Source organism: Lathamus discolor, chromosome 2, assembly GCF_037157495.1.
Source record: "Lathamus discolor isolate bLatDis1 chromosome 2, bLatDis1.hap1, whole genome shotgun sequence".
In the NCBI taxonomy this organism is placed as follows: Eukaryota; Metazoa; Chordata; class Aves; order Psittaciformes; family Psittacidae; genus Lathamus; species Lathamus discolor.
The window spans coordinates 7,247,858-7,273,173 of record NC_088885.1 but is presented as its reverse complement, the minus strand read 5'-3'; the positions used below and the strand labels follow the sequence as shown (position 1 = coordinate 7,273,173).

Genomic DNA, 25,316 nt, shown 5'->3' with positions numbered 1-25,316 from the left:
TTTCAGATCACTTATGAAGGTCTCAGATGAAACACGCGATTCCCTTTGAGACTCAATTTCACTAAACTTTTCATGTTCCGGCCAATGTGTTTTTAACAAGTACTGAATCTCACAATAAACTGAGAATTGTCATAGTTGAGGCAGAAACTCTGGGGGCTATGAAGAACTGTAATGCCTTGTACCTTAAAGAGGTACAGAGGAATTCTGAAACAAGTGTCATATTCTGGACTGAAGTAATTAGTGTCAGTGTGGTCCTATCCAGTCAGGAACTGATTTGGGGATGCTTTCTCACAGCTCTTGTGAAATTATGCCCCCCCTCCCAAGCAGAGCAACTACTCTCTCCTTACGGAATTGGCTGCAATCAAATTCAGCTGCTTTCATGAGAAAGTCGCACTGCACTGGGCACCTTCTCTCTGCCTGGGGTAGGAGAGATGCAAGACTGTGGCTGCTGAGAGAGGGGATGGCATGTTTCACTTCCACTCACAAACTACCAAGGTTTCACGCTTACCAGTGGCTAAAAAAAGTGTCTGTCTGCTCAAACATCATTGGGAATAACTGGTTAGTGTCTTTTAAGTACAAAGGCAGGATGATTTATGGAAATATATTTTAAACTGGGGTTCAGGAGGTGAATTAGGTGTTTAATTAGGTCTATACTGCTGCTTCTGCAACATGTAGCTATGCTGAGGTTGTTATTCACATACCTTCTTGCACACCCTTCTTATGTTAGCTTGATGGTTAAGAGATATTAGCTGTACCGCTGGTCTTTTCTGAAGGTATGGTACTCATGCAAGCTTGAATCTAGTTTCCATAGGCCAGTGCTGCATTTAGGTGCTTAGAGTTTATGCAAATTGTGTTTTTTTCAAAGTGAAGAGACCCCATGACAGAGTTAGACATTATTGAAGTGACAGAACTCAGTATAATGCTTCTAAAGATCATACGCCAAGGTTTTGGGATCAAGGAGCCAATTGAAAACAAGGGTATCCAAAATCACTGATTTGCATTGTGATCAACCTCATTTTCAAAGGCCCAGTCCTTATCTCCAGTGCAGATAGTAAAAACAGTGAGTAAACTATGTTGAGATTCTGATGTAAAATGCTTATATAACTGAATCACAGAGCACTGATTTCTTTTTCTCCCCCATTTGCTTAGGCAAATTGGAATCAGTTCCTAAATGCAGAAGAGGAGATCTGTGTCCAGCCTTTCAAGTGTCTGCCTGTTACTAATCTGGAACTTGATATATGTGACAGTCTTGCTAGTCAGACAATATCCATTTTGGTTCTCGCCTTGCCAATATGATTTTTCTAAGCCTTCATTTCCCTGTAAACATGCCCTCGAAATCAGCTATGAAAAAAATATTAGATAAGAAAAATATTATTAGTTTCCTCTCCCTCCTGATCTACATGAGGTAGGTGTCACATCTTCCTTGGCACACTGTCATAGCAATTTATACAGGCGCCTGCTATCGTATACCTAGCTCAGTAATATGATTCTGTCCTTATGCATTCAAAGATACTCTGTTTCTACTCAGAACCTAAACTAAACAGCACTCAGTACATGTGGGCTCAAGTTAGGTGATCCCCTCCTCTGTGTAGATTTTAAGCCATTTCAGTTTTGTTCTTTTTTTACAGCGGAAAGGTTCAAGAATAAGTATAGCTAGTATAAACATACTGACCCCAGGAATGTGTGGTAATCATGAGGAGTTTAATATACGTTGGAAGTCATGCCTGAAAGCTGTGATCTAACATAAACAGTCAATATGAAGTCTTTTTGCTTGTTTCTATGTGTCTTCCTATAAAATATTAAGAAATTGAAAAACTCATGGTGTCTTATAATAGGGTGTGTTGATGAGAATGTGATGAGAACAGCCCCTGTCATCCATTTTGGTAATGCTTTTGACAAAGAAAGAAAAGGTGGTGATAGAATTCCTTGTTTGCTGCCATTCCAACTACGAACCAGTAACAGTATAGTCTCACATGATCCTCCTCAAATGCCATGAGGTCTGACATAGTTTTCCTCCTTACTTTCTCTTTAGAACAGCAAACAAAGAAGTCCTACAGTGTAAAGCTTCATTTTACAAAGAAACAAAAGAGAGACTGGTTGTAGTTGTTGCCAGAATACCAGCTGTTACTGAAAGTAACAAAACCAAAGGGGGTACTTTCCAACCCTTAGGTACTACAGGGATTTTGTTCCCTGTGACAGCAGGCACCTATTTCTATAAAATGTTAAGTGGCTTACATATAGAATTCTATTGGGTTACTTAGGAGAGGAATACTTCTAATGCTATTCACTGTAGGAATTGTTTGCCCTTTTATTTCTTTCAAGCATAGGATAAAGACTTTGCAAAGTAAAGGGCATCCTCCACTGCAGGATTAGTTTTGCTGAAATTCTGGGTCAAATGCATTTGGATCATATGGCAGAGAAAGCTGGGAGTATATGTTTTATCAAAGCAGCGTCACTGCACCAAAACACTTTGCCATGACTATTAGTCCATTACAGAAGTCCCAGTTCCCATTCCTTCTTCTGTAAACCCTGGTGCCTCTTAAATTACACAAGTGTGTCTTTCTGGAGAATGAACACGTGAATTAATACTTTATCTCTGTATTTAGTTCCTGAAACAGTCATTTGGATTTGCAAGTGCCCACCTGTTTGGAGTGCTTGTGGTGATATCTTGGTGCTGGTTTCGTCAGCACGCTTCCGTGTTAATGGTGTAGCATTGTCTCACGTGGGAGAGAGCTGCCACAATATCAGCCACGATAAGAGTACAGTTGGTTTAGCCTCCTAGATTCCTGGGTATTGTCTTTTCTCACAGAAAGAGGTAAAGTACTGGTTACCTTTCTCAAAGCTGACAGTGGCTGTCTTCCAAATGACAAGTTTTATTCCTGACAGGCCTCAAATGCAGCTCACATACAGCAGGAGTCAAAAAGAGAGCTTTAAATAATAGATGACATTTAAAAAGAGCTAAGCTAGTAATTAAAAATATGGCCTGCAAATCACTTCTTTTCTTTTCCTAGTGGCAATTAAGAAGAACCTGTGGTGTCAGCCCAAAGTTCTGAAAAACCTTGGCTGGGAGCTTTGCAAAAGGAAGTTGACCTGAGATTTCTATAAGGAGTGAGGAAGAGGAAGAACAAACAAGCAGAAACCACTAAAACCAAAAACAGGTGGGGGAAGAAACTGCAGAGAATATGTATCTGTCTTTTTAGTGCTTTATCTGGCCTCTGACTCCAAAGATTGCTTAGGATGTAGGGGCTTTTGTTTGCTTGCCTTCCCCGCCCCCCCCCCCCCCCCCAAAGTGCTTTGTCCATTGCTGGATTTTAGTGTATATTCTGCTCAGGAGAGAAATTAACACAATTAAATATTCAGAAAGCGCTGTACAGATGTCAAAGACTAGAAGATCAAAGTGACATTCCTTTGCACAAAATCATAGCATTGATTTTGTATTTATATATAAAGAAGATGAAGCTTAATATGTTAAGTGCCTGTTGTGGTTATTTGTGGTCATTTGGGGGCTACAGTAGAGCTTTTGTGTCTCCACCATCTCTAACGCTTGCCCTTCAAACTAGCTGTGAAATGTTTGGTTCCATCCTGGAGTTGTCAGTGCTGAGGTGGCTGCCTTAAGCTATTCTGTAGGGTGTGGAGGAAGTCTGGTTCTGCAGAATGGGCTTCACCAAGTGCCAGCACAGAAAGCATAAATAATTTAACACAGGACAAGCATTTTGGTTTTGTAAAACTGCTTGACATGGCAAACTGAGAAACTCCAGTTCTGTGGTAGAAAATAGGGGTATTTTTGATCTCACACTTAAAGTAACTCAAATAGAAAGCAGTTCTTAGTGAAGTAGAATATTACGAGTTACTGAAACAAAAGAAAGGGATTTAATTTGCTTTGGACATATAAGAAAGGATTTCTGCACTGTGAACTTCTTTACACTCTGTTTTCTCCCCTCCCTGCCCCTCCCTGGTTTGGGATAAGGATTCTTCTGAAATGTTTAGATTTTCTGCAGGTTATGGGGATTATTTTATGCCTCATCCAGATATCATCACACTAGAACTGTGAGCAAAAGAATACAAAGTACCAAAGCTGATAGAGAAGAATGTGATAGTGCTTATTCATCCTATGTATTCTTAAGAACTCCTTTGGTCTCATGAGATGGTTATACCATTTTATTATGCTGGTTTGTTGCAGTCTGGTATTTTAGGCCCTTGTGCTTTTTCTTAATACATTGATGGCATAGTGAACATGCTCAGCTCTGTGAGCACAGCAGCGAGAGCAAGATAGGGGTAGGTCATGTGGAAAAGGAGATGATCTTCTTTTTGTGTCTGCTCCCTGTCAAGCAAATCTAGTGCTGCTGCTGCAGTGAATAGTTGCCTGGGGGAGTGGGAGCTATCCCATCAGAAAGCAGCACAAATACGGCTGCTTCATGAGGGGCAAGCTGGGAGCTGCAGGTGACCACAGTGCAGGCCTTTTCTCCAGCCCTTTACTCAATTAGAGATGGTGCCAAGCAAAGGGGGCACTGTATGTCTAGTATCAGGAATGCAGTTATGGCAACAACAGATAAGGTGCCAGTACACAGCACCTAGAAGCTACAGAATACTTTGAGGGATGTGTTGAGCAGTGACACGTGGCAAGCCTGGGGAACTGGGGGAGTCACACTGAAACAAATATCTCCTTGCATCAAAGAAAGCTTTGAAAAGAATTCAGTGTGGAAAGCAAGACTGGAGAGGAAGATGGTGGGATGGTGTTACTAATCATGGGTATCACAGTCCTGTCTGTAGCGTATGTTTAAATAGAAAGAAGGTAAATAGCCAGAGGAGCAAAAGTATTATCAGTTTTACTGCTCTTGGGCTTAAGGTGGGTGAGATGCTTTTTGGAGAGGGGAAAGTTTCTCTTCAGTTCATGCACACGAGCTTGTTTGAGTTCAGGATGTTTTGTAGAGCAGGATAAGAAGCTGACACAAACTTTTTCAGTGTCTTGGCATATTTTGGTTTTGCATCTCTGAAACAGCTCTTGGTCCCTGCTTACCTGTCTGTCTTGTTTCAAGGTGTCTGTCTCAAGCTTTCTTTGCACATGAACTCTGTTTTCAGGCACTGCAAATGGCCATGGAAATGTGACAGCTTGGGCTTTGAACTTGAAGCAAAACATATCCTGGGCATTTATATATACAGTTCATGCTTTTGTCTGCCAGAACATGTTAGTAAAATCACAACTGCTTTAAATTCCACAAAGCATCAATTTGATTTTCCCATGTGGCTTCTTTGAGCCTAGAAGCTCAATGTAGCCTTAGAAAAATAATTCTATACCCTGAACATGTCATTCTAGCTCAGGATTACTTATGTTTAATGCAATTATTTTTAGATGGGTCTGTTCTCAAGGGTACCTTTGATTTGTTCCCTCAATTACCTGAATAAAAACCACCTACTTGCCTTTTCTTCTCACTGCTAGAAGAGCAACAGGCTCACTTGCAGTGTCAAACTCACAAAACATTCATGGTAAGCCAGGAGACAAGGTAGGAGAATCTGCCCACGTATCAGTCAAGTGCCGTGCCAGGCTTTGTTTTCATGTTTTTCTCATACTTAGCAATACCCTCCCATTACTCTCTATGTAACTTTCCCTTATTGTTGACATCTGGGTTTTTTTTCCCCAAATGTATGAGACTATGATGCAGATAATGCACAGATTGGTTCAAGTAGAACGGAGATCAGCAGTTAGTGATTGCAAGAAGAAAGGCGATATATTTTCACACACACATATGCACACATCCTTTTTTCAATACTCTGTTTTTCACTCATGACGCCTGCCTTCTTTTATAGTAACGCACGAAGCAGAAGCCTTGAGGTTCAGCTTCACAACTGAGAAACCTAGATATGGCTGCTGTCTGTATTCTGGTTTTTTTCAGAGTAGTCATAATCTTGGTCAGAATTTTGAGCTAGAATATTTAAAGCTACATTTTCAGTCTGACAAATTTAGCTCTTACTGTTAAGGATTTTACTATGGCTGTTTTTCTTACCACTTTATAAGACAGCTGACTGCAGAGCCCATCAAGTCTTGTAAGATCAACTAGCTGTTAGTGCATGTCTTTGCTTCTCTCCGTAAGTGATAAAGAACGTTTTTGTAGGTTGATGAAGGTAGAAGGGCTTATCTGAGAGACTGACAAGGTCAGTTCCTGCATCCAGTGTGTGTATAATTTCATCAAGATGCATTTAATGTGAGGACTGTACAGGATCCCTTCAAAAAATAGCAGGGAAAACCACAGCTACTGGTCCTCTTTGTAAGTCACTGGGTGTTGCTTTAGGATATAACACTTGCCCTTAAACTTTGAGTACGTTTGGATGCATAACATAGATTCAGAGAACAAGATTACAAGAAGACTGGAGAAGAAGATTACTTAATACTAGAAGAACTAGTATTAAGTAGTCTGTTCTTTTAGTTCAGGGGCACTGGTATCTTACAGCATGGCTTATAGGTTATAGAAGGTCTCCAAGGAATCCCTTATTGAGATTTTCTGTTTCCTCCTTTCCTGTTTCCTCAATCTGCCGCTCCCTGTTTTGGCATGAACTGTGAAAGATGATGGTTAAATAATATTTACCTGAATCTGAGTAATTTATAAAAGCCAAGTCAGGACAAGACACCTGCACTGTATCTATAGTCAGTTTTACAATAACTTTGTGTGTGTGCGTGCATGTGTGTGTGCATAGATGCTAATCTCTGTCATTATAGGTATATGCCTATCTAGCTATATTATAGGTAGATTAACATTTTTCCCTGACTCTGCTGTTTGCTTATCCCCAGTAACATGAGCAGCTGCATTTGAGGAACATCCACTGTAATCAGAAATACGTGTGGATTTCTTTGGAGCAGTATAGGATCTGGTTGAAAGTGTGTGCTACCTTTCGCAAGTTACTTGGTGAGGGGCTGTAGGCAGCACTGGTCTGTTCTGTGGACATACATTTGCTTGCTTTGTCATGGTGCCAGCAAAAGAAAATTCCAAGCTTTAGGCACAAAGGCAATGACTTTAAGAGGAGAACGAAGAGGCAATAATTTTCAGATATGCCTATCTATTTCACTTCCTCAAATGGATAACTTGTTATAAATAACTACATAATATTTCCATCACAGCCACTAATGTGCAGGGTTTACAGCATATATTCAAGTTTAATGGATTTCAGTTTACCCTTGAGAGAAGGGCGAAGTCTCAGTAGGGCAACCTGACTTCCTTTAGACGAGATATAAGCAACAACTGTGCAATTGCAGAGCAGGTCTAAAAATAGCTTTCTGGCAGTACAGTACAAAGCAGTGAAGTATAAAAACAAGATACTGCAGTTAGCTTCTCACTGGAGATTTTCTCAACTCTAATTCAAAGTAGAATGAAAGAATTATATAATGTATAGGTACATAAATGTTTCTATTACATAAGTTGACTGTATTTAACGGAGTTGCACCTGCCCAAATTGACTCAGATTGTATGAGGGAAATGACAAGGTGCCACAGTACAAAAGCATCCTTGTTACAGTAATAACAGTAGATGCTCAGAGCAGTTTCAGCAACTGTAACTAAATCTCCTCCTTTCTCCCACTAAAAAATAATAATAATAATGAAAAGGGTGGTTTATTGCCACAGAGACAATTACTAAGAGGCAAAGACAAAACTGGATCTATTTCTGTAGATCTTCAGCTTTCATTAGTAGCCACCTCAGCGCTCTTTCAGCAGAGCTCCTTCCATCATTTTGGGCAAGGGGGAGTTCAGTCCAGGTGATACATGGTTCATTGATCGCAGGAGTCAAATAGGCTGTTACACTTCCTAAGCACCTTGCTTATTTAGATAAGAATGAAAGCCATTCATTGGCCTGGTTGAAATTAAATGAGCATCCTATTGAACTGTGGATCAATTGTATATCATGTTGATGTACTGGTTTCCAAGCAGATTTTGATCAGTGAACTCAGCTCTCCAACACTTCTCACACTCACCTTTTAACTGAGAACACAGAGTGTATTGATCAGAATTGCCTTATAGACAACTTAATGTGACTTGATAGAACTGATAGTCTGGTAATCACACCTCAAACACAATTATTGTTTTTGTTAGTTAATTTTGCCGTTTGTTATGAAATCTGTATGTTTACGCTCATGTCTTGGCTGCATGACCAGTGTATTCAGACTTCACGCGTAAATGCACCTGCAGTAGCCACGTACAGAAAAAGAAAGGTTAGTTCTCATATTTTCTTCTACTTTTCTGAACCCTTGATGTTTAGCTGGCTCACAGGTCATCTGTTGTAAATGTGCACCAAAAAGTAGTTATCTTGACTTGAAACCACACATACTCATTTTCAGTTCAGAAAGGTGCCCTGTAATCACCGAGTATTGCCTTCTAGCACTGAAAATGCTAACCTTAAAAGGCAGTTGAGTGACAATCCACAAACTTTACCTGCAGTGAAGAGCCTGGGCAATTACCTAGCTGCATCAAGACCATAAAGAGGGGTTTTTTTCTGTTCTCCATCAAATGCTACATAAGTTTAATGATTACTTTCATTATGAGATATCCAGATACATGCTTTATTATTTACCATTGTAGAGCATAGGGTATGTGTTTGCTCCTCTCACATGCATGTGCACACCGGTGAGCCTGCCTCTTAGCTGTATTACTAGTCTCTGGCTATTGGACCCAAACACATCTCAGTGCATTGTTCTAAGAAGACTGTCACTCCTTTTCCTCCTCTCCCCTCCAGAACTGAAGCTTGTAGGAAAAGAAACGTGAATAGTTCCAAAAGCAGATTTTCATACACAAATGTGGGGCAGCAGGGGGGGTGGTGTTTGTTACTTCTCCTGAACTGTTTGTTGCTCTGTAGAAGTTGGCATGAGTGGAGCAGTTTTTCTTTTATTGCCAAAGGAAGGGCTCATGGGCAATTTGCAGTAAAGTGGACCTTTTCCACTGGTGTTCTAATAGTCAGAGATGATGCCTTTAGACACAAACATCTACAAGCTTTTGGTTCTCCATGTGGAGGCAGATGCTCAGTGAATGTGAATAGCCATAAGCTGCAGTGAGATCCCTGGCATTAGGACAAAGTGAGCTGAGTCAGCTTATAGGAATCTATAGAGTACATTCATGAGCCACGTACATTCCAATTGGGCCAGAGGAATGACTTCTGGCCAAAGCTGACTGCAGCTCTGAAGACAGATATGCTCACTTGGCAGTTGGAGGTCCTACCTCCCAATAGCTGTTTTGAAAATGAGGAGATCACATGCAGTGGACTTAAGAGTTCTTTAACATCAGCTTGGTGTGAATGCATAAGGCCTGTTGTATAATGCATTTTTAAAAACCCAAGGTATGGCATGTACTAGTAGTGTGGAAGAGGGGAATAGTGTATGGGTGTACTTTGAATTTAAAAGGAAATAAATCTAAGGAATGAAATGTTAGAACAAGTTTCAGTGCTACTTTTCAAAGAGCTTAATGTCGCAAGGATGTCCGGAATCCTGGAGTTGTGCTCCTGGCTTCAGTAGAAACGCAGAAATCTTAGTATCATGTGAACAGGCAAAACAATTAGCTCGTAATTAGCTAACCTCTTAATTCTGGACAGATACTGGTTTGGTATTTCTTAATTTCTTAACTGTATTAATTTTTACTTTGGATGTTGATGGCATAACTCTAAATTTGAGTTAGTCCTTCCTTCTGGCTGTTGTATATAATGTTACTTATTTCCATCCTTATTACCCTTGTATTAGTAGCAAAATCTAATGTTCGAGGGTCTGTCTATTATTTTACATTAAGTTTTCTGTTTTCTTCTTAGGAGCTTGGTGGCTCACGCTGGCATCATGAATAAGATGTTAAGGGGAAGTGGGGGAGGGACCCCCGCAGCAGAAACCTCATGAGCCAGAGCTGAAATCCTTCCACAAAGTCATAGTCTTTCTGAAGTGTTGGTTTGGGGTTTTTTTGGGTGCCTGAAACAGGGACTCTGCCTCTTCTGGGAGCTTTGGAAACAACTGGTAAAGTAAAGCAACACAGATATAATAAAGCAACAACAAAATTTCTGGGGTCGGATAACAGTGTTAGAATTTCTGTTTTAATTTGAAGGATATTTCTGATTTTCCTGAGGAAGAAATGAGGGACTTGATGGAAAATGCTTAAAACCAGGTCTTAAAACGTTTGAATACCTTGTTTTTCTGAAACATCTGTCAAGACTACGGGAACTTGGCTGTGGCTTCTCCACATCTGGCTTTGGTGAAATGGCTTTTTGTTCCCCTTGACCATGTTCTTTTAACTTGGGACTCATAGCAAAATATTGCTGTGCTGTGTCTGAACTGATATTTAAATAAAATGTGTATTTTGAAGATCATCATCCATTAAATACTCCGGCTAAGTAAAATAAAGCACGAAGCAAAGTTTTTAGTTTATCATTTAAAAGTGTTTGTGAATTCTCAGTGTCCTGAGATAGAGTGCTGAAAGATGCTGAGTAAGTGTTTGGGAAGCATAACTGGTCATATGTGAGTTGTTTTTCATTGCTGCTCATTGAATATAGGTAACACGTAGCTTATTTGCATTGCATTGCATTTTAGACCACCGGAATCTTAGAATGGTTTAGGTCAGAAGGGACCTTAAAGCTCATCCAGTTCCAACCCCCTGCCACGGGCAGGGACACCTTCCACTAGAGCAGATTGCTCCAAGCCCTGTCCAACCTTGTTTTGGATAAGAAAGAGAAGAGTTCATTTTGCCTCTATTGCTTCTGCTCATCACAGAGTAGTAGGTCTTTGGTTTACGTCCCGGCTGTTTGAAAAATCTCTGAAGTTAAGGGTGGTAAATTCAAAAGGGCATTAGGAGTCATAACCAGATTCAATAAAGTAAGTAGGTATCTGAAGTGGACTTTAGCAGCATTTTTATGTGGGTTTTGTGTATTAGACAAACAGGGCTATGTGTTTATTCCTCTAATAGGTTTATCTTTCTACAGAGTCACCTGAAAGTTATCACAGTCTTTATAGAGCATATTGTGTGTTTGAACAGCAGAAGCAAACATGATGCAAATTTACCACTCTTCAGTGCTAAAATTAAGGATTATTTCAACGTAATGCAGAGCTTTTTTACCTTGCTTGCTTCCTGTTTCAGCTTGGCAGGAGGCAGATGAATGTCAGATATCAAGTCTTTCACTGCAGAAAAAACACTACAGAGCAAACTCCTCAAATGTGTCCTTTTTACCCCTGAAATCTGTCCAATATTCACCTATGTTTCTGAGTAGAAGCATGCCTTTCAAAATACAGTACAGGATAGCTTATATAGCATTGCATCTGCAGCAGAAGGTGTATACCCACCTAACCCTTCATTGTCAGAGCTTGACTTTACAACTATGTTTAATATATGGGATATCAACTGTACATGAATATTTGAAGTCAAAGTGTATTTGCTGATTCATGCACTCACCTCGTCTAACATGTGAACTCCTTCCAAGATTTCAGCCTCTTCTTTATTATGCAAACTAAGACAAATTTTAACTGGCTACTCCCTAAAAATGCTGTTGGTTTGTGACCTGAAATTTGCACTAGGATTCAGTTCCCTAAGCCTTGTATCCCACCCACATTCAGAACTCTGATCCTGAGCACTCAGCCTTGAGAGCTTCCAGGCTCCTCTGTTTCCTCTTCTGCTCAAGAGGACATAAATCCACAGCTCCCACCTTGAACAGGTGCCCAGCTGCAGCTTGGATCATTAGTTGTCATAAAACAAAGTGGGTTCTGACTTGCTGAAACCTCAGAAAACCAGGCAGGTTTTATAGTACATGGGGAAATCAGACATCTGTTGTGCTGCTAGAGCACCTCAGGTGGGTAGTGTAAAGCCAGCCTAGGTGTATCTACCCTGCAGAGCAATTGAAAGCAACTGATGGGTTTGAAAAGTGATTGCAGTAAACTACCGATATGTACTGTAAACAAACTCAAGTAAATTTAAGCTGCCTACTTGAGTGGTGTTGGCAGTCATGTTTTTATAGCTGCCTTGTAAATATGACCTAAGTCCTTGTTCAGATTTGGCCTTTGATTGTTTACCTCTCCACTGTTTTGATTAAAAGTAAGGCTCCGTTTACTCTTTAAACATGGTGCCTTTGAAAGCCTTTCTCTCCAGATGAGAAGATTGGCCCATGTTTCAACATAATTGGTTTTATAACACTTTTTATCCTTCGGTCAAGGTATTAACGCTTTTTCCCTGCTGACTACTTAGTTATGGTATGTACAACACAATCGGAACCATTGCGATTCCTCCTGCATGTCTTTCTGCTCTAATTTATGCTTTTGTATAGCAAAGCTGCAAGTGCACAAACTAAACATCTGATGCCATCTCAGTGCTTGCCTTTCTTGCTTTGTGCTCTACCGTGAAATTGCTTCAATGTTTCTTCGCTCTGTACTGAGGGCAAAGGCTGAGGGAAACAAAGTGGACATACTGTAACAAAGATCAAACAGGGAGTGTTAACAGTATTTCCTGTGTAAATATGAATGTTGATGAATTAAGCATGGATCAAAGTGGTCCGAATATTACAAAGGCTAGCTGATTGGGAATCTGTAGTTCAAAAGGGATTGGTACTTAAGTCTGAGAAATTACGCCCCTAAAAATGTTCTGCAGAATATAGTGAAAAATTACTTCCGTCTATAACATTTAATGCATAAGTAGCAGTTTTGGCAAAGGTTAAAATGTCTGTTGGAAACAGAAGGGAAGAAGGAAATCTTTAACTGTCAGGCATCTGAACAATAAAGTTGCAGTTTTGGATGTTTTAAACAAATGACACTATTTTTTTTCCTGCCCGGACCTTATTGTTTGATTTTTTTTTTCCCAATCGTGTTGTGATTATGGATGCTACACTCGCCAGTTTATTCATAAGCCTATTTTGTAGGTTAGCTCTCCCCTTTCCTTCCAGGCTCCCTGTTTCTAATGCTTAAAACACCTAAAGTAATGGCTGTTTGGAAAAGTAATGAGCTTGATTTTTTTCCCGAGTTTTGAGGACTGACAGCTCCCTGGTGAAGTCCGTGGGGAAAAAGGAGTGCCCAAAACCTTTGAAAAGAAAGCTTTTCATGCCTTTTGCTGACTGTCAGTGATATTTATTGCAGCTGGAAATCTTGACCAGCAGGCCATGGACTGAGAGTTTCCTCCACATAGAACCTTTCACTTACGGCATCACTCTTAAAACAATCTTTCTTCTTTCTACCTCTTTAAGAACAGGTTCTATATGCCAGTTCCATGTTAGCATCTCCATATGCAAGTGGTCTTTCTGATACTGCTTAAAGTGAGTGAGAGCACCAGAATGTAGGATGATGCTTAGAGTGTTTCTAGATTTTAACTGCCTTCCTGATCCCTCTGGATTGAGAGGGATCCCTCTGATTTAGAGGGATCACCTTTACTCTTGAGCTGGGCTCTGTGCAGTAGAACAGCAGCACCATTCAGCTCCTTGAGAAAAGTTCTTTGTGCCTTTGTTTGCATCAGAGGGAATACCGTGTCCCTTGTTCGGGATTCAGTGCTTACTACTGGAGAAAAGAAACACTGTAGTACCACTTAGGCCAGAGACTCAAAAATGCAAGAAACCAAATCTTACCCCCATGGGAATATCTATTTCCAAAAGCAATAAATACCAGATTTTGTCTAAAACGTAGCTGCTGCTATTACCCAGACATGTCAGGCACATGGATGTCAGCGTATAACTTTAATAACAGACAGCATTATACTGAACTTGTGTAATTATGCAGCAAGCCACAAAATGCTCAGTGGAAATCCCTGTCCATTGGAAGTCTGGTTTTGCTAAAACTTAAACTGCTGGATTTCCTCCTTTACACTGATGCTGACACCAACAGTCCAGGGGGCAATCCATAGGCTGAGATATATTGATGAAAACTATGGGCTGTAAAAGCATTAATGATGGAGCAGAGGTATTGAAGGGCAGTCTGTGGGCAGGAAGGACTGCAGTTAAGCAGACTTACCATTTGCAGAGATTAGCGCAGGGAAAAATAAATTATTGGCAAAATGCTCCAGTCAGTCGGAACATTTCACTGGAAGGCAGATTACTGCTACTACTTTATTAACTTTGAAAACTAAAATAAGTCTGCCCTGAGGATGCTGGCTGAGGAGATCAGAATGGTGCTGCTGAAACTGACCCACTGCCGCTTCAAGAAGAATCTAATAAAGTTAATGCTGGAGGTGGTATTTCAGAAGCGGTTGTAAAGGTAACTGTGAGAATGCCCAGGAAAGCAAAAACTTCAGGGACTGTACCAGAAAACAAGAATATGAAAATATGAAGCTGGTGGTGAAAAGAGGAGAAAATAGAAGTTTAATTAACAACATAATTGGGTTTTAAAATCAGTTCAGTCCTTCATTAAAAGGTCGTTTGAAACTCGTAGTGAAAGAAATGTGTCTTCAAATATTCTAGCATATACTGAAGCTGTAAGCAACCACAAGGTGACTAGAAAGGGAATGGCTTGAGAATATATCACAGAATCATGACATTTTGAGACAGCTTTTCAGCCATTCTAAGCTGCTGTAACTCCGTTGACTTCTCTAGAAGTGTATTCATTTACATGAGCTGCAGGTGGGAAAGGAGTTAAGGTTGTTGAGGGGAGGATAGAGACATTTCCCTATAAAACTGGTGAGATTGCATCTGGAAAGCTGAGTCCAGTTGTGAGTCTGCCTGTATGAGGCATGGATGTATTGGAGTGGATCCACCAAAGGGTCACAGAGATGATGGAGGAGTTAGTATCTGATACATCAACAGGGGCTGGAGAGCAGGGACTATTTAGCTTGGAGAAGAGAAGAATAAAGGGGAATCTCAGCAATATGCTTAAGTGCTTAAATATCTGACGGGAGGGAGTAAGGAAAAATGAAGCTGGATTCTTACCAGTGGTGTCCAGTGAAAGGGCAAGAGACAGTGGGTGCAAGCTGAAATATATAGAACTCCATTTAAGTGTAAGAAGCACGTTTTTTACTGTGGCAGTGATCAAACACTGAAATGGTTGCTCAGGGAGACCGGAGATTCCATTCTTGGAGACACTCAAAACCCTGGATAAGATCCAGAGCCACCTTTTCTGATTGACTCTGCCTTGAGCAGCAGCATTGGTCTGGATGATCTCCAGAGGTTGCTTCCAGACTCAACCATTTTGGGATTCTTTTATCTGACGAAACTGATAGGCGGGGGGGGGGGGGGAGCAGGGGTGAAGAAGCTCTTTTATTCTGACTTTTCATGATGAAGATTTATACTCTAGGCTTGGTAAGGACTTTGAAACCTGATTTTCTGGAAGGCTGATGCGCAGGGGTGTGAAGGAAGCGCCTGGTTTTTGTCTGCTTCTGGTATGCTTTTGGAAGGTCAGCTTTTCTAGAACTACAGATAGCTTTAGAAGTGTTTAACAGGCATGTGGGAAGAAATAAAGAGTCATTTCAATTGCAGATTGGAAGTTCTTGGAGCAACTACTGTGCTTTTTTCAGCTGTTTCAGCCTACATTGCGCTCTTATGGTGCTGCCAAAATTAAAGAGGAAACATGAAGAAAAAAAGACTGAAGTAGCTGCTAGACTGAGTAACCTCCTGTACGAGATGTAGGGTATGCTAAATGGCTTGCAGAAGATAGCACAGGCAAAACAGGGCATACACTGAGTAGGAGGCAAGATAGATTGTTGTCTCTTCTAGTCACAGAAAAAAATCACACAAGTCATTGGAAGATGTTCCTTCATGGGTAGCTGTACAGAGGTCTAAAACATTCAAGTCTGACCCCGTGCTCCCTGGAAAGTAAAGTTCCTGTTAATTTTTGAGGCACATAGGGTTGGAATTTTGTTAATGTGTGACTTGGAAAGAGAATCCCTGGTTTAACCTTCAAGTGTAACGTTCCGTCTCATCAAAGATGATGCCACCTGTTTTGTAGCACTCACTGTAACAGGATATATCCCTAAGCAGAAATACAAGAAAAGGAGTCTCTGCTGTTCAGCCCAGCGAGGCATGTAGCCTGTCTGAGAACTTCCTTCTTTCACTCTGGGTGCACGTTTTTGTAATGCATTTGTTTCCACCACATTTCTTTAAGGTGTTGTGGGGAAGCCTTGCAGCCCTCTTGCTGTACGACAGGAAAGCAGACTCGGCATCCTGCGAGTAAGGTCTGATGTGCTGGCTGTATCTCTTTGGTAATTGGGGTCCTAACTCAGTGGAGAAATCCATCTGTAGCAAAGGCTGTGTAAACTGTCCTAGTGGTCTGACCTTGACTGGCTACCAGACATCTACCTGCCTGCTCTCTCACTCTCCTTCTCACCAGGACAGGGAGATGAAATAAGATAAAAGGGAGTGTGAGCCGAGATAAATGCAGGGACATCACTTAACAATTACCATCACAGGCAAAACAGCCTTGATTTGGGGCAAAACTAATTTATTGACAGTTAAAATAGAGTTGGATGGAAAAGAACAAAGACAAAAAATGAAAACACCATCCCCCATGTCCCTCATTTCCATCTCAACTCTCTCCTTCATTCCTGACTCCTCTACCTCCTCCAACTCCTGAATGCCACAGGGGGCGGTTAATGGGAGTTTGAGTCAGTCTGTAAGAGTTACTCTCTGCTAATCCTTCCTCCTCACACTTTTCCCATGCTCCAGTGTGGGTCCTCTGCATGGACTCCTTCAGGATAAACCTGCTCCACTGTAGGTTTCCTTCCAGGAAGTAATCCATCTGCTCCGGTGTGAAGTCCCATGTTAGCTACAGTGTGGATACCTGCTCCACTGTGGATACCTGCTCCACTGTGTTTTCCTCCACAGGTTGCAGCAAGGTCCATGACTAAGTGCAGTTGCTGGTTTGGAAAGAGTCAATATTTCTTTCCCATTTGAAGTACTGAATTTGGAACTGTAAAAGTGCTCTCTGAATAGACAGAAAGCGCTATATGATACAGGTGGGTTAAACCATTAGTTGCAGTGTTGAGAAGTAGGGAAACTTCTTCCCTGGAGAAAAAGATTTCACCACCACTGTAAAAAGTTTTCTGTTGGAGCAGAAACGTGTAGCAGAATGTCGCTGTGTCAAATCAGCACTACGCTTCCAATATTCAAGTACAATAGTTCAGTAATCTTCCTAGCAAAATTCCATGCCCTTTAGTATAGTCCTTCCAGGGCTGAATTTGACCCAAAACACCTTTATTATTCTATTTTTAATTATTTTTATTATTATATTTTAGTTATTGTCGCCTATTTATTAACTTAGTGTACTGCAAACCTCCAGCCTGTGGAAGTTCCAACTCGGAAATGAGCAGCCCAAAAGCCTTGCTGAATGTTAACTTGGTTTTATTGCTAAAGTTGAACTGCATTATCTGGTTTGCTACAAATAGGACAACAATTATTTCTAACCCCGTGGGGTGTGTTGATTGGCAAGTGATAAATATCTCATAGAAACAATTTCTGTGGAGCACTTACAACAGCCAAAACCCAATGATTAATTGATTAGTGTCTGTTCTGGAGATAAGAAGTCCATAATTTATTTACAGTTTTAGCCTCAAATGCTCATTAGAGGGTGGAACATGAAAGTCAGTGCGTTGCTTACATTGTTTTGTTGCAAAAAGAGGGTGTTGCTGTAGTTTAAATAACCAAACAGTGATGACTATCTTTCCACATCCATTTATCAGAAGAAAACAGTGCAGATAGCGAATGCATTCTGCTGCTTCTCACAAAAACAAAAAAAAAAAAAAAAAAACAAAACAGAAAAGTAAAGCAAGAAAAAGGTAAAGAAAAAACCAAATAACAGTGATGAAGAAAACTACAGCGGTGGGAATGAGTCTGGATTCCAAATGAAAATCCTGGCTTTTCTGAGGGAAAATGCTTATATCCGTTACTTCCCTCTCGGGATTCCTTTAATGTCTGATTCTTAGATTATCACACCTCTACTTTTCACCTGTATAATAAGAAACCCACCATCTTCTGAGTTCTAAATTCCAAGTCTGAGCTGGGTTTCTGAAGATCTCAGATACGATGGCAGTGATGCTCTATTGATTAACTAACAAACTGCTCAGAAGCTACACAAAGGCTAAGCAGCACAACTGTAAGCACACTGCAAATTTCATGCTGCCTATCCAAAACCGTGCTGCTTTGTTAAATGTGATGGGAAGACTTTAAAGATGCATCTTTATATAGGTAAAAAGGCATTGCTAATAATAGCAGCTAGTTTTGCAGTATTTTTTTTTTGTCTTAACGTTGTTCCCTTTTTGGGAAACTTCTTGCAAATCTGTGACTGTGACACTGCTAGAGATGAGTGGCTGTGAATAGTGGGTACCTTATGGGAATGTTTATGTGTGAATATGTTGATTAAGTAAAAGGACACTAAGAAAAACAAGCAAGAAGGTAAGGCCATTCTAAGCAAGCGCTTCTGTTATGAGACTGTAGTAGGATGAAAAACAGCCTTGAAATCAGGGCAAGAAATACAATTTCATCCTCTTGTGGGGACAGGGAGCAGTTTGTAACAGTATCAATTTACTTTTCCTGCTGTGTTGGCTACTGAAGTTAATTGTCTTTAGGTTGCACTCAGGTGCTGCTAAACTTCTATTGTTGTGCACAAACAGTAGAGTGTTTGTTTCTTGCAGAAGTAGACCCTTCTGTTTTAAACGAAAGAAGTTTCTTTGAAGGCTGATACCCATTTCCTGAGCTGTCACAAAATCCTGGTTTTATTTCAGGATATACTCCTCGCATGACTTGACCCTTGTGATCTTCACAGGATCAGATGGTGTCACAGCCTTGACTACTGCTTCCCAGCTCTGAGGACATGTACTTTTTAGGGCAGTGTAGAAGGAAGAACTGGCGTGTGCATTTTTGCGTGTTGTGTTTTCCATGGTAGGGGTGCCTAAGGGACATAGAAAATCTGGCTTGCAGTGAACACAAGGATGACTGTAGTAATGCTTTTTAATTGCAAGCAGCTATTCTTTTAAAGCTGAACTGAAAATAACATTTTTTTTCTATTTTTAATATCCAGGAGTTGATTTTTCATTGATAAGGTGAATAATTGTAGTGTTACAAAATGATGGCAGTAACAGGAATGCTTGATATTTGTGGCTGTTTAAGAAGGGATAGAACCTGGCCTAAGGAATTGCATCAGAAAATAGCCAGATCTCATGAAGAAGAGATATACTTAAAGGCATAGTGTGTTGCGTAAACTGTCGCAGTTCCTTTTGACAGCTCAGCACAAGAGGATGCATAACAAGCAGCAGTGTGTGGAAGAAAGGCTTTGCTCATTGTTTCAAGCATAAGCAATGGGCCAGCTTAATTTCCACGTCCAATGTATATGGGCAAACTTTCAGAGGGTTTATTTTTTATCCAATGAAATTAGGAGTCAGCAATTTTATGCATCGAATTTCATGCTGGCTAAACCAGTTCAAATGAGAAGTAAAATGAAAATTGGCTGTCTTTCTTTCCTTTTATGGCTTTTTATCTGCTTGGTAGTTCAATGCCTCTGTTCTGGTTCCTTCACCTCCTCTCTTTCCTTGAATATTAAAAGCAAAATATATAAAAATTTCATTACATTCTCCAGTCTTCTTATTGCCACCCACTCAATGAAGAAATACAAACCCCAACATCTGATCATAAACACTGGCTGCTTGCATTAGTTCATTAGATCAAGGAAAAGAACATGATAGTACCTGACCAGCATTAGGTAATATACACATACAGCTAACATAGCCTTTTCTTTTGTTTCCATTAAACATGAATTTTTAATAAGAAACTTACTAAAATTAAGTCTATTCAGGAACAAGCAGTAAACCCACCAGTATTCATTTGATAAGCTTACGGTAGTGCACTCAACTGTAATGAACTGAGTATTCTGTATAATTTCATCGTTCTATTCTTGTACTCAGAGAACACTGAGAATGTTGTAACACGAGCAGAGTAAAATAGAAACAGAACTCTCTGGAAAAGGCGGTTAGTAAATACTGTGCTCAAATGTTCTTCTTAAGTCTGCTGTCTTTTCTACCTCCTCGTCATTTCTCTCTAAAATTTGTATACATTTTCAGGTGAATGTTTTGAATTTGACACTAAATCAGTGTTTCTTGGAGAGTGGAAATGCTTTTTATCCCTTATAATACAGAAAATCATCCCAAGTGTGCAGTAGATTTCCATTACAGTGCAGCATCAATGAGACTTGGATCATCTAGAGAAATCTGTCACTAAAGCAAATAGCTAACTAGCAGAGGTGCTGTGTAGCTCTTGACTGTAAATGATTATGAGATTGTGAATGGATTTACAACATTGATTTTGCACAATGTCATGAAATACAGTATAATGTGTTCTTTTTTTGCTTCCATGTTCTATAACAGAAGTTAAATATCACACTGACAGTGCCATTGTCGTATGGGCTAGAGAGATTAATATGTGTGCTTCCATTATGTAAATAATAAAAAGATAGGAATATGTTTAGGCCAATTAAAAATATTACTTTGATACATCCTAAAAAGTTGCATTCATGAAATAGATTTTGCAGGACTTCGTGTTTCATCAACGGGCACTACCAGAAATTAAATGTGTTCCTTACAGAGCACTTAAACATTATGTTTTATTTTCCTCCTTTACAGACTGCACCAGATCCCATCGGTGTTAGACTGACAGTTTCATCAGTGCCCGTCACAAACTGTATGTACATGTGTTTCCTTAATGCATGTTTACTAATGGGGCTTGATGCTTTTCTTGGCCTAATTGATTATGTATATCTGAACTGACTGGATTTTCTGGTTCAGAAAATGTAGTCTGAAAAATCTTCCTTTAATACTTCATAACTGAGATGCTACAATATCAGCCTCTAGTGGGACATTGTTGGCATTTCTGGTCAATGGCAGTGGTAGATGAAAATGTTAAAAATGCCATGAAATTGGGTTGGTGTTTTGCCAGTCCTGTGGCCAGTCTTTTCCAAAGAGAATTCAGTTCCTCTGATACTTTGTGAAATACTAGAATTGTTTCTTACTATTTTGGGAAAATCGCTAGATTTCTGTAGTGTAAGATTGAATTTAGCTCTGGGTGAATTGAGCTCTGGACTGCTCTATTGAAGTAATGACAGTGTTATTGTTGACCTCAGTGGGGAGGACCTTGAACTCAGAAGTTTTGTCAGTGTTCTTTGCCTTTCGTATAACAGCACCATGCACAATTCAGCACTGTGCTAAAAAGTCACGTATGATCAAATCACAGAAGGGTTGAGATTGGAAAGGACTCCTTGAGGTCATCTGGTCCAACCCACCTCAAGCAAGCTGCCAGAACCATGCTCAAGAGTTTTCTGGAGTTCTAGAATTGTATTAGCAGGTGCTAAGGTGTAAGATTTAAGTGACATGTGGTGAGGCCAGGAAGATACAATAACTTGAACCTTTGCTACTTGTATTGCCTGTCAGAAGCATGTTTATTGTTCTTTCTCCTGTCTTCTCTCTTCGGGTTACTAAGCATGAATGTGAAGACTGGAGGGAAGTGCAGGAGTCTGTGTCACTGAGTGTTGCCTTATATAGTATTTTGTTTTACTTTTAAAAATACCTCAATTTTAGGTACTGCATGAACAGACCACGTATATATATGAGGTTTGTATATATTTATTCAATACAGCGCTGAGTTTCATTTGAGCTATGTTGTATGGTAATTATGAATACTACTCTTTCATTTCCTGCCTCATGAACATGATGAGTCATGACATGTATGTAGTGGTATGCCTGAACTGTGCTTTGAGCCTAGTAAACATGGGGTACTGCCCTTTCATAGTATCACAGAATGCTTTAGGTTGGAAGGGACCTTAGAGGTCATGTAGTTCCAACCCCTACCATGGGCAGGGGCACATTCCACTAGAAGGTTAGAATACATTGAGTAAGGTGTCTGCACTGGATTGCACCCTGGCCAAGTTTCCTTCTCTCTTAGCCCACAGAGAAGACAGAGATGTTCCAATGGGAGCCCTGAAGGCTTTGCTTGCTAAGTATGGAAATGTGCACTTAAAGCACATAGAATCTGTGCTTTCCTGAATCTGCATGAGTGCTTTAATTGCATAAAGACTACATCTTCTTGTAAAACACCTATACTTTGGGAGGTAACCATCCACCGCAAGTGTGAAACTTGATTCCTGCAAGGAAGAAAGGACTCTGGTTTTGGACTTACCTGAACAGAAGAGTGCAAGGGGCCAAGCTGTCAAGACCAAACCATTTCTTCATGTGTACATTTAGAATATACAGAAATAAGTCTTGCTGGCAATTTCAGTGTTCTTGCATTACCTTTGTGTTTTTAACAAGCAGCCATGGCTTGGAGTGGAAGGGAAGAGGGACTATTAGAGTCTAAGGTTGTAGGACTTGCTTTAATGTCACACAGTGTGTCATAAAATCAAATATTGGATTCCTTCCCAAGTTTATTCTTTCCTTCCTATCTATTCTATTCCAGTCTATGGCCATGTTAGACAAGCTGAAGCATACTAAACCCGGTCATAATGTTAGTGTTGCTAGCTCCTCAGATGAGAAGAGGGTAAGTGAAAACAGATACCAGCATCTTAAGCCTCCTTACTTGTGCATATGAGTGACTACTCCCTAGGTGATTTCACAGCAAAGTAAAACATGTTAATGCTAAAACTTCATGCTTTAAACTAATGATATTTTAAACTAATTTGGCATGGTTTACACAAATTCAGCAGTAGAAGCCCTTACACTATCAACTACAGTGGTATAAAAATCTTCTCACAAGCACTGCCTGTCTCCAGCTTCCAAGTGAAACCAGGTCATTAAAAGGTTTGCCAGTTCTCTGTATGTACAAGATACAAGACTGCATGCTTAGTCATGCAGGTGAGTCTCCACCCTTTGCACTGTGCTGCTTTATTCCTGTCAGGCATCAACTTTTCCCCACTACAGATGATTGATGTGTGCATGCAGAATGTGTGGAAATGGTAGTAGAGAGTCCGTTTGTGTGTGGCTGTGTTCCTGTAAGTGTATGTAGAAGAGGCAACAAGTTATTAGAAAAGAAAAAGAGAAAAAGTCAGTACTGTGAGGAGCAAAGGAGGCAGCGTAGTTCCCAAGGCAACTAATCTTTTCTCTTTTATTAAACCCTGGAGCTCGTGTAGGCAAAGAACAATCCTCACATCTCTGCAGATATATTCCTGGCTTTTTGAAGAACCGTCTCTCTCATTGGCTAACATTTTTGTCCAAGATAGAGTTTGTCTGTTTAAAGTGGGAGAGATTTGATGTTTCCAGTGATGAAGGATTATGGACTTCATGACTGGTATGCTTTCTTTAATGCATTTTATTGTATTTCTTTAAATTTTACTCATTTTAGCAGTGCCTCCCAGAAGGCAGGAGGGGCTTTAACAAAGTAGTGTCAGAATGCAAAATCTGATCTACTCATTCAAGTATTTTAGTCTAGCCTTTTTTTAATATAAGCCAGATAAGCGCTAATGCAAAATCCCACATGTGTAGAACAGTGCCGATCTTAATAAGTTGCATTACTCAGATACAGTCTAGCCTTATTCATTCTGTCACCTTAAGGTAGCAAGCATTATGATTGCTATCATGAATAGGTAGTTCTAGTGATATTCAAAACCTCAGCCTCATTTCTTGAGCTGCTTTTATTCCATGCAAAGTGTGTGTGTGTTTAAGTCGCAGTGGAGGAGAAAGCGCTCTTCATTTCTGAGGGCAAACCCACATTCTGCCTGCATAAACAGAACCTTACTTTCCCCTCTGCAGTGTGTGTTACATGAAGATGGGAAGAACCCGAATCTATTGATCTTATTCAAGTTACCTTAGTTGTTCCTGTTGAATGCTTTCTTTTGAGAACTGACTTGTAAATGTAGAGGACGCATAGAGTAACTGAGCTGGTGGCAAGGACAGTTTGAAGCAACCATCTCATGAACAGGTGCTGAAAGTAACTAGGCTGAAACCAGATTTAAGATGATGTGAGCATCTTGTCTTAATGAATCATTTGGTGTTTTCTGAGCTTCTTGCCTACATCTTTCCAGCCTTCTGGGGGACAGATGGACATCGATGTGAACTTGTTTCCAACCCTAACTAGTCTATGATTCTGTGATTCTATGATTTAAGTGGGATTTGGGTTACTATCTGTTGTTTGCAAGGACCCTTAATTTACTTGGTGCCTTCTTGCTAGATTTTGGCCTAAGACATTTTAATGGGGAAGACTGATCCACAGGGAAGTGAGTGAATTGTGACAGAGTCAAACTATGGACAGGTTATAGAAGGAAACCCAGCTGTCTTGACTTTCTGGTCCTGGTCCCCTATCATTACACAACATAGTTTTCATCAATGTATACTACACTTTGGATTTTAAGGAGATGTATTTTTTTGAGGAATAACAGGAAGGGAGTAAGGGCATACACACTGTGGTGTATTACACTCAGAGCTTCCATCAGCTGCTGACTTTCCTGGAAAATACTAAATTTGACTACAGTAATATAGATCCACCAGGTCAGCAATATGCTAGTGACAGTCTGCTAACGATATTTATACCTCTGTACTTGTGGCTGCCTTAGTCCGATGCAGTGAGCAAAGCAAGCAGTAAAACCACAAAGCTTTCTCTGCTAAGAACTGCCTGGCTTAGAAAAATGCCCAACAACCCATTATGGACCTCAAAGTCTATTACCAAGAGTCTCAAATGTTGCTTTAGTGCACCATCCCCATCAAAATTAGGAACACTGCTTAGCATCAGCTGGTGACTTTCTATATGAACCTTTCTCACACTGCCAAACAGAAACATTATCCAGTAATGAGCTAGATAGTTTATAGCTGTTCTTGCAGTACCAGTATAGAGTAATAACACGGAGAGAGCACTATCCCTTTGATAAAACAAAGGTTTTGGACAGTGGGATCAGGACTGAGAGACCAGGAGCTTTGTCTTGAAATTGTCTTCATTTGTTATGTTGTGGTTTAACCCCACCTGGCAACTAAGTACCATGCACGTGCTTGCTCATTCCCCCTCCCCTGCCACCCCTGGTGGGATGGGGAGAAGAACCTGGGAAAGGTAAAACCCGTAGGTCAAGATAAGAACAGTTTAATAATTTAAATAACGTTAAATGTCACAATAGCAACACCACCAGCAGCAGCAATGACGATGATGACGATAGTAATAATGATAATAACAATAGTAATAATAAGGGAATCAGAGAGGAATAAAACCCAAGAAACACAGATTAGGCACAATACAATTGCTCACCACCCACTGACTGTTGCCCAGCCCATTCCCAATCCATGGCTTCTGGGCAGCTCCCCCCCAAGTTCCTGTACTGGGCATGATGCGCTGTGGTACGGAATACCCCTTTGGCTAGTTCAGGTCAGGGGTCCTGTCTCTGCTCCCTCCTGGCTTCTCGTTCCCCTCCTCACTGGCAGAGCATGAGACTGAAAAGTCTTAGAGTAAGCACTA

General features: G+C 40.3%; 1 long non-coding RNA gene across 3 annotated transcripts in view; it reads left to right on the top strand.

Annotated features, from left to right (window-relative positions):
• LOC136009107 (uncharacterized) overlaps positions 1 to 25,316 on the top strand; it is a 58,530-nt gene that overhangs the window by 6,210 nt on the left and 27,004 nt on the right. For 2 of the 3 annotated variants that reach the window (XR_010610334.1, XR_010610333.1), the window contains exons 2-3: positions 3,012 to 3,158; positions 20,516 to 20,573. This is a non-coding gene — a long non-coding RNA (uncharacterized LOC136009107). Of the gene's footprint in view, positions 1 to 3,011; positions 3,159 to 9,776; positions 10,360 to 20,515; positions 20,574 to 25,316 lie in introns of those variants that run through there. The other variant, XR_010610332.1, reaches the window with a different exon arrangement.